The following is a 9570-nucleotide window of genomic DNA, read 5'->3' as shown; positions in this document are numbered from 1 at the left end:
TGGGGACTCTCCTTTCTCTTCAATATCCTCCAACTTTTAGTGTTTGGGTGTGAGCCATCAGAGGAACGAGATTTCTGGTGCTGGCCTGTATGAGGTTCTACAAAGAAGGAATCCAAGTTTATTTACAACAATTAACTATAAAAGGCATGTTTTTATAATAACCCTTTTCAATTTTGAAAATAACAATGTACTTTAGGGTTTCTTGAATTCAAAATGTTGTTTGCAAATCATAGTGAGAATATAGATCCTTTAGGGTGTATGCAAACTTAGGGTTTTATTTTCCATCTAGAAATATGATTTTGTTATGTATAAAACCCATCAGATACATCTTTGTTGTGCCTAGATGAATCGAATACTTCAATATGTGTGTGTCACACAACAACGTGTTGTGAACACCACCCAACTTAAGGACCCAGAGTCGCCATCGAAACATCTTAATTCCTCGATCGTCTTCTACCAAAAGAGCCTACTACTTAACCATGACCATACTCTTCACATGACCGCCCTCAAAATGTCCTAAGTCCCTGATGATCTTCTTTTGGACTAATCTCACAGTCATGATCAGCAAGTAACCTAACCTAATGTTGTTGCCTCATATTTAACTCCTAGTTTTGGATGTGTTGCAAACTATTATGGTTAGTATATAACATACACTTCATACCATACAATTAGTGACACTATAACTTGAGTGCAAACACCACTGCTGCTAACTCCAAATCATGCATCGAGTAATTCATCTCGACACTCTTCAACTGTCGGGAAACATAGGAAATCACATTCCCTCTTTGTATCAACACACAACCCAACCCACAATATGATGCATCATTATAAACTATAAAGTCCTTATTCCCCTAGGTTAGAGAAAGAATAAGATCCTCACATAAATGGATCGATACCACTGGTTGCCAAAGAAACTGTAATCCACTCATATATCAAAGTGACTAAATCTTCCTTGACCCTCCCAAAATACCTAAAAACTCATCATGTACAATCCTTAAGACCTCAATGATCACTGACTTGCGCAGAATCGCATTGCTTGAACCCGCACATAAGATGTCATTTCTCTGTATAGTCATAATCATAAGTCGTTTGAAGTCTCTTCTACTATAAAAGCAACGAAATATTCCTTGACCCTCCCTTCCCCACTAGCCCATAAGTCGTATGAAGTCTCTTCTAATATCACCAGATTGTATCACGAATGTGAAGTCATACATAATCGAGAATGAGATAGACATTCGAAAAAGTGTCTCTATCCTAAAACCACAAACAGGAAAGGAGCAGGTAATAAAGCCAAATAAAAAATTCTGAGGCTATGAGATCCTAATTATGTACAACCCTACTGGCATTCGCTTAACAGTCCAACGATAAAAATCATAGATTCCAAAAAAACATATAACAAGCAACACATACCAGGCCTAAAAGGCATATATACAAATCAGGCATATCTATCATGAAATTCATGAACATATCCTTAACGTACATTCTATCATGCATATCTATCAACAAAATAAATAACATACATAACAATAGTAGGTCAGGTCAAGAACAATGTTCCTAAATACTAAGGCCTTTATCAGACATTAACATGCAATGGGATAAGTCAATGTTCCAGCCCAACAAAACTTTTTCTTTTAAAGTTCTATTTGTAAACGAAAGGTTTTCTTTTCAAAAATTCCTACGAAAATCTCTCAGTCATCAGTTTGAGTTTAGACTCACGCTTGCACGTCTTCCTGAATCCCTCAAACTAAGGCTCTGATACTAACTTGTAACGTCCCGAATTTCAACCAAACTTTTTATTTAAAACCAAATTAAACATTCAAGCACATTCCTAAAAAAACATATTACTAAAACATAAGTTTGAACATAGTTAATTTATCAAAACCAAAGGAATTTAATACAAAATAAATTTTCAATGCGAATGTACAATCACGCTGTTCGCTTCCCTCAAACAACCTGATAAACATTTAACTTAAAAATATAAACATAAATCTTAGTGATTTCCCCTGTATACCGCATATTCTACCATACTTACAATATATATAAGCAACGCTCTCAGCTCTATAGCTAATAAACCATCATCCCTATCAAGCATACATATCAACATTACAGAAGCTACTACATATCGAATCAAGTCCTTGATTAGCACCATAGAATGTAGAATCATCAAGAACTCTATCAAAAACCTTGCATATATGTCACACCCCCAAACCGAAACGACGTAAATGTTCGGGGGAGGAGGACGTCATGTACAGTATCATATCAATGCATAATAGTAAACAAGCAACAACATCATCCATTGCATTAATAGTATAATTCAATACAAGTGTGTTATGTGTATAGTTGAAAAGACACCAAAATATGAATCAAAATAAAAGACGAGTCTTGAATGTGCGCCGTCTTCTCAAAACCTGGTCCAGTGTACCTGTCTACTAATGACCTGAGAATACAAGTTATTTTGAAAGAGAAGATCAGCATTTAAGCTGGTGAGTGCATAAGTATTTTAGTGCCATTGTTGTGTATAAGTTTGAATGAAAGTGTTTGTAAATGTTTGTGAAAATATGTGATGTAAATGTTTTATCTCCTAGAAAATCCTATATTTTCTACTTTATTATGAAATTTAGTCTTCTACCAAGACCCGACTGTTCTGAATGTTTGTTCTTTTGTAAAAGTGAGTGTTTTTCCCAAGTATGACTATCATTACCAAAATATATCTTACATTAACGTTTATGTGAGAAGATCACAATGTGAATGCAATGGGAAAATAAAGATGTACTGTAGTATTGTATATAGTAACTACCATTGTACTAACTAACTTAAACCAATAGTTAAATTAAGGTAAATTGTGATGAGATTATAACCATACTTGATTGACTAGTAAGACACGACGTTCCAAGACGTCGAAATAGTATGACATTCGTCACCCGTAGACCTGCAGGTCTCACTGTAGCTAGCAGCAAGGTGTAGGATGGTCAATCCCATATAGATCTATACACAAACTCATACTCTCCCTCCAGGAGACTCTGGTTATAAAACGTGACACAACAGTATGTTGCCATGCCATGAAGTAGTGGCTCCCATTAATGTTATGGTATTCTTGTATTTGTGTAGTATGTTCTCTTTTTTCTAGTATATAGTATGTTCTCTCTGTTCTAGTGTATAGTATGTTCCTCCCTGTTTCTCATTATAGTATGTTTGAACTGACTCTTGTATGTTTCATTGTTCTAGAAATTGTAAGTAGTAATTCTCTAAACTATACCTATTATAGTTTACTAGTAATGTTGTTTGAATGACTGAGTATGTTTGTACACATTTGCTACCCAAAGGTGTTGAACTCATGTAAGAACTTTTATATCTATACACATATACATAATATACAACTAAGATTCAAACGACATTCGGACAAACAACCGATACCCTAAGTCCACAGCCAACCAAGGAACAAGAAATAAAGTGAGTTATCAGTTCTAAGCCCTTTCAACCTTATTTATATAACTATATCTATATAGACATGATTTTGACAATATATAAGTTTAAAAGAGTTTGATAAAGAGTTTAGCATGTAAAAGAGTTTTAACCATTTGAATGGCTATAGATGACTTGATGTCAGTTTATATAATGTTTTGAAATAGTTTGTTTGATAACACAATTTGAAGTATAAGAAATACATTTGTTTGATAGTTATTAATTACATGTGATTGATACAATAACTATAATGTTTTCTACTTGTATTCCCCCCCCCCCCCCATAAAAGCATTTAAAATCATTTAAAAGATAAGTTTAGGGGTATGAACTCACCTGATTGTGAGTGATCTGGAAAGTAAGATAGGTATAGGATGCTTGAGTTCACAATTGAAGTTCCGAAGCACAGTTGGATCCCTTCAAGTTCATGAAGATGATGATGAAACATGACAAATCAAGGCTAGGATCTAGTAGTCTTTCAAGTATGACAAGATTAATGATGAAACATTTACATTTTTTAGGCTTTAGAGGGTTCACGGATGAAGTTACTTGAGAGAGAATGGGAGTGTGCATGGTTAGGAGGAGGAGAAATGAGAAGAAAATGAGCATCATATATATATATATATATGTGTGTGTGTGTATATATATATATATATATATATATATAGGAGATGGTTCACGGCCGTGAACACTTATTGAGTGGTATTCTAGTTCGAATTAGTCCTCCCAATCTCAAGCTAACTCATCCTAGTATCCATTCATACATTTCACTAGGCTCGGAAACTCTCAAACGGACCCATAACATGGCTAAAAGGTAACAAAAACAAGTCTGACTTTTGATTGATTTGATTAACTTTTCATGAATGAAATTTTGGGTTGTCACAATATACCCTCGAATAGCACCCATCTCATATCCTCTTCAATTTTTTTACTTGACCAATCAACCCAATTACACTTAGTTTTAAGTCGATATTATTTAGCACCAAATCTCCAACAGCACTCCATAATTTACGAGCTCGTGCTTCTAGCATAGCCTCCTTATCAACATAACAAACTTTTTGTAATTCCAAGGAAGACACCTTACCCTGAAAAAGCAATACCTCTTCTTCTAGATGGCGGTTCTCAGCTACCCTACTCTCCACTGCCATCTTCTCCTCGTTTAACAACCTTATCTCACCTTTCAAAACCTCCAAATCTGACGTAGGACCAATAGGAACACTCAAGCTTTCTCCTTCCAGCTCAACACCTCTCTTAGATATATCCACAAACTTATCCTGAAATAATATAACATTTCAAGATAAACTGTAACGCTCGTAGATCCGGGCTAGTCAATTTAGAGATAATAGGGGTCGAAAATGAATTTTCTACAAAAGGTTATTTATAATAAATAATCTTAATCAATTTTTATAATATGTCTCAAGGATTCCGTACACATAAAGAACGCCGAAATCCGAGTTATAACGAAGAGGTTATGGCCCGTCGAAGTTTTATGACAAAACCGGCACGGCACCGGGAGACGTAAATAGTGAATTTTTGATAAAGGAGTTTTTATCCTTATCAATCCAAATAAAATTTGTAGTATATGTTAAACCGAGAACATACAAAAAAAGAACGCCCAAATTTGACTTCGTATGAGGAAGTTATGAATTTTCTAAGATTTGACATAGCAGTGCACGGCCCGAAACTCAAATTTTAGTTCGAGCGGTTTTTGGCCTACGCGACCTAAATGTGATCTGAATATCTCATTAATAGGAACTCAACAGTAAAAAGACGGACAAAAACAGAGTCCGTATGTAGAAGTTATGAATTTTATGCGGACATTTAACAGTATAATCTCCTCGTACTATTAAATTTAAGATCGGTCGAGAATTAGCCGACGGAGTCAAAATGAAAGTTGTAGATCTTATTTTTACCTACGCGTGGATATAAAGAACGTCAAAAACGGAGGTCGTATGTGAAAGTTACGGATTTTAGAAGTCGGAAGTGTGCTGTGCGAAAATGAGTAATGTGGCACAATCTTGGCCATTGCTTTCTCCCCAAGTCTTGCCACTAGATGGTGACGTGTGACACCAAGTTCAGCCATTTTCACCCTATAAATAGAACCTCTCTCACCCTCATTTTCTTCACACCTTTCCCATTCTTTCTTCTTTTTACTCTCTCTCGAGAACCTCTCTCTAGCCCCGAAACCTCCCTAGCACGAGGCGGAAGCCCCGGAGTGCTCGACGGTTCCGAGAAGAAGAGTTTTTCTGCACGACAATGCTGCTCCAAGCAAAGACCGGTTTTCTATAAAACCCGTTGTAAGTGAGCTACGCCTACGCTATTTTTAATATAGCTTTTATTTAATTATAGTAACGTTATTAAGAACTTATAATAAGTAATTGGGCTATTATTATGGGTTATATAAGTATTGTTTAACGCTTATATAATAGTAATAATAGCTAGACTATTAATTAGTCTCAGCGAATAATAGACTAAACTCTAGTCGTAATAATTCTAGGTTTCATCAAAGGAAATTATTTTTTTAGAAGCGAAACGCTGTCTGAGTTCGGAATCACCACCTTATCAAGTGAGTGCATAGTCCCCTTCATGAACATGATTTTAATACAAGTATTAATTAAAGTATTAAATATATGTTAAAGAGTTAAATATTTGTTAAAGAGTTTATGTGTGAGTGCATAGTCCCTTTCATGAACATGATTTTAATACAAGTATCGATTGAAGTATTAAATATATGTTTATGTGAGAATTATTTGATGTTGCTTGAGATACTTGTTAAAGAACATACCTGATTATATATGCTGATTTAGGATAAAGAGTAAACCTAAATTAATTATGAGGAATATTGGGTAGTGTTTTCTTACGAGTACGAGTGAATTATACTCAGAGAATAAAACCTTAGTATATGTCATTGATCCGAGAGCATGGATTAGACATAGTCATTGTCCCTAGTCCGAGAGTATGGATTAGGCATAATCATTCATCATTAATCTGAGAGTACAGATTAGTCATTCGTCTCTAGTCCGAGAGTATGGATTAGGTAAAGTCATTCGTCTCTAGTCCGAGAGTATGGATTAGGTAAAACGACTAATCTTAGGTCCGAGAGTATGGATAGTCTCGTTGTGAGGATCGACGGGGTGGGATAAGAGTTGTTTATATATACGGTGAAATTGCATATTTTGTGAGTTTTAAACTATATATATGGTATATCATTGTGGGATTGAAATCCCTATGTACTCACCAGGTTTCCCAACCTGACCCACTCAATTTATTTATATCACAGGTGTTGATATGAAGTCACATTACACTGAGAGATTAAGGAGATATAAATCACGAGTGATAATGAATGTAAGTTCTGTTTATGCTTATGTTTCTATATCGACGATGACATCCCAAATGTTTTAAAATGAATAAAAATACTTTTTTTCGGAAGTGCTTTGATAACGTATTTATCATGTTTTACTGGGAACATATTCCGCAACATTTTTATTAAAAGAGGTACTCTGATTTTTATAAAGCATAAACAAAATCGGTCTTTTCTGGCTGTGAAAATGGGGATGTCACATAAACCTAGGGAAGGAATGATAAATGGCTTCACAATACCAACTACCATCTTGAACTCTTCTTGTAAATTGCGGTTTTCCCGGTGCAACTCTGCATTTCTTCACAACAGTTCATAATTGCACTATCCATTGTTAGGTTTTTGACAAGTTTAATTTTAAACATGTCCTAATGTCTACTCCCCAGACTAAGCCAAGTCCCGGTCGAGGCGAAATTATCAAAAAAGGACATCGCGACTTTTGGATCTAGCAAGCTTTGATCTTGACGATACTCCCTATCGGGAGCATAGATAGGCCTGTTAGAATAAGGAACGTCTACATATCAGTGGGGAGGGGGTATCATAGTGTTTAAACAATCAATATAATAGGAAGTCATGTTCACCCCAATGTGACTTATAAACGAATGAAAAGATGTAGGATCCAAAGAATGATATCACTTTATAACGCGCCCAGAACTGCCACTTTCCCCACTAGAAACTACCGTAGCAAAACATTCAAATCCGTTGCACCCCGCCTTTTCCGAGAAACCAAAGCGGTATCATTAGCTTCATTATCTACAACTGTCTTAAAGGTACCACCACTTGGGGGTTCGATGTACCACCCACATCAGAATCAGATGAATCACGAATGTGAATCGAAGATTGGGGCCCTTCATCATCCTTATACCCATTACTACCTTCTTCCTCATCACCACTCATATTGCGTCCATGACAAGCAACTTAAAATCATCAGAACCTATATATTTAGCGGAATTCCTACCTTCAAAGAAGTAACTCAGAAGAAATAGGGATCAACCACTTTCTGCACAACAATAGAAGCACAAAACATTCAAGCGATGACCACAACACAACCACAAGCACATATAGTTAAGAAAAAGAGAAAGAAGTAATAGAAAAACCTTGTACTCAAACATACAAAGCAGAAACAATCCACATACGGATCCAATATGGACTCATTCCCACTTGTCCTAACACCGATTCAGGAAATGTTTTCATCCACACTGAGATTTTGGATATGTCTTGGCTAAGATCGGTGGTCGTGTCACGTTTTTGGTCCGCAATAGTACAAGGGGAATGAAAAAATTTCGGATAAGCAAATCGCAAATCATCCAACCAGATAAATTCATTCTTAAATCTTTTAATGGATTCTAGAACACCCAGTATAAATCTTTTTCCCCTGGAATGAAAATAGAACCAAGCACTACTACTACATATGTGGAAGAAGTATTGAAAAAAATCCACCATCGGCACAACGAGAGAGGCATGTCACAAAAACTCAAAATGGGTTATTTTAAATATGAAATTTGGCTTTAGTTGGCATGTATGAATCTTATAATCCTCGATAGTCAACAACTCATATCTCTTGGTTTGAATACTTAAATGATATTATCGTCTCACGATCACTTGAGATAAATTCCATGAAGTGATACAAGTTAGCGTGGGTTTAATCCAATACTCAGACCTTATGAGCACTTATGAATGTTGTAGCAAACTTTGCTATGTCTAATACAATTCAGATAATCTACAAGCCAAATTCATGAAAGTCTTGCTTCAATACCTACTTCCAACGTATGATCGACTGTGGATAGTTTGAATAATATAATTATTCTGGAAGTCAAAACATGCAAAGTGAAACAATAGTAAATGATTGACACAAGATAGTAACATTACTTATAAATAAAAAACACCTTTAATTTAAATCATCAAATGTCAATTACATTTCAACTATTACAAGTTTCAAAAGCTATCCAATCATTAAAACTAATATCGTCATTCAGCCCGATGCGCTTCGCATGCTGTAAGTGCTTAACCCTGCTTAGTCCCTTCGTGAAGGGATCTGTTGGGTTCTCCTCGGAAGATAACCTCTTTTCCATGAGGATTCCTTCTTCTATTTGATGTCTTATGAAGTGATATTTTCTATCGTTGTGCCTGGATCTGCCATGATCCCTTGGTTCCTTTGCTAAGGCAAGTACACTCTCGCTGTCACAGAAAATCTCTGTATGCTCCTTTTTAGCTGACACAACTCCAAGGTCTCCGATGAAGTTCTTCATCCATATTGTGTCCTTTTCCGCCTTGCTTGCTGCTATGTACTCTGATTTGCAAGTTGAATAAGCTACCGTCTCTTGCTTGGAACTTTTCCAAGTCATTGCTCCTCCATTTAGGGTAAAGACCCAGCCCGAATGAGAGCGGAAGTTATCTTTTTCGGTATGAAAGTTGGTGTCACTATACCCCACCACTCTCAAGTCATCACTCCCACTGAGGGTAAGGACCTAATCCTTAGTCCTCTGTAGGTACTTGAGAATGTTCTTTACCGCAGTCTAGTGAGCCTTGCCCGAAATCCCTTGATATCTGTTGACCATGCTCAAAGCAAAGGCCACATCAGGGCGAGTGTAAGTCATAACATACATGATCGAGCCAACAGCGGAAGCATATGGTATTCGACTCATCTTAGCTATCTCAGCCTCTGTACTCAGACTCTGAGCTTTACTCAGTTTGGCATTGCTCTGCATCGGTAAGTCACCTTTCTTGGAATCCTACATGTTGAATCTTTTCAA

The sequence above is a fragment of the Lactuca serriola genome, chromosome 7 (genome assembly GCF_051521515.1).
Source record: "Lactuca serriola cultivar US96UC23 chromosome 7, Lser_US96UC23_V15, whole genome shotgun sequence".
Classification (NCBI taxonomy): domain Eukaryota; kingdom Viridiplantae; phylum Streptophyta; class Magnoliopsida; order Asterales; family Asteraceae; genus Lactuca; species Lactuca serriola.
Note: the sequence above shows the minus strand (reverse complement) of the source record.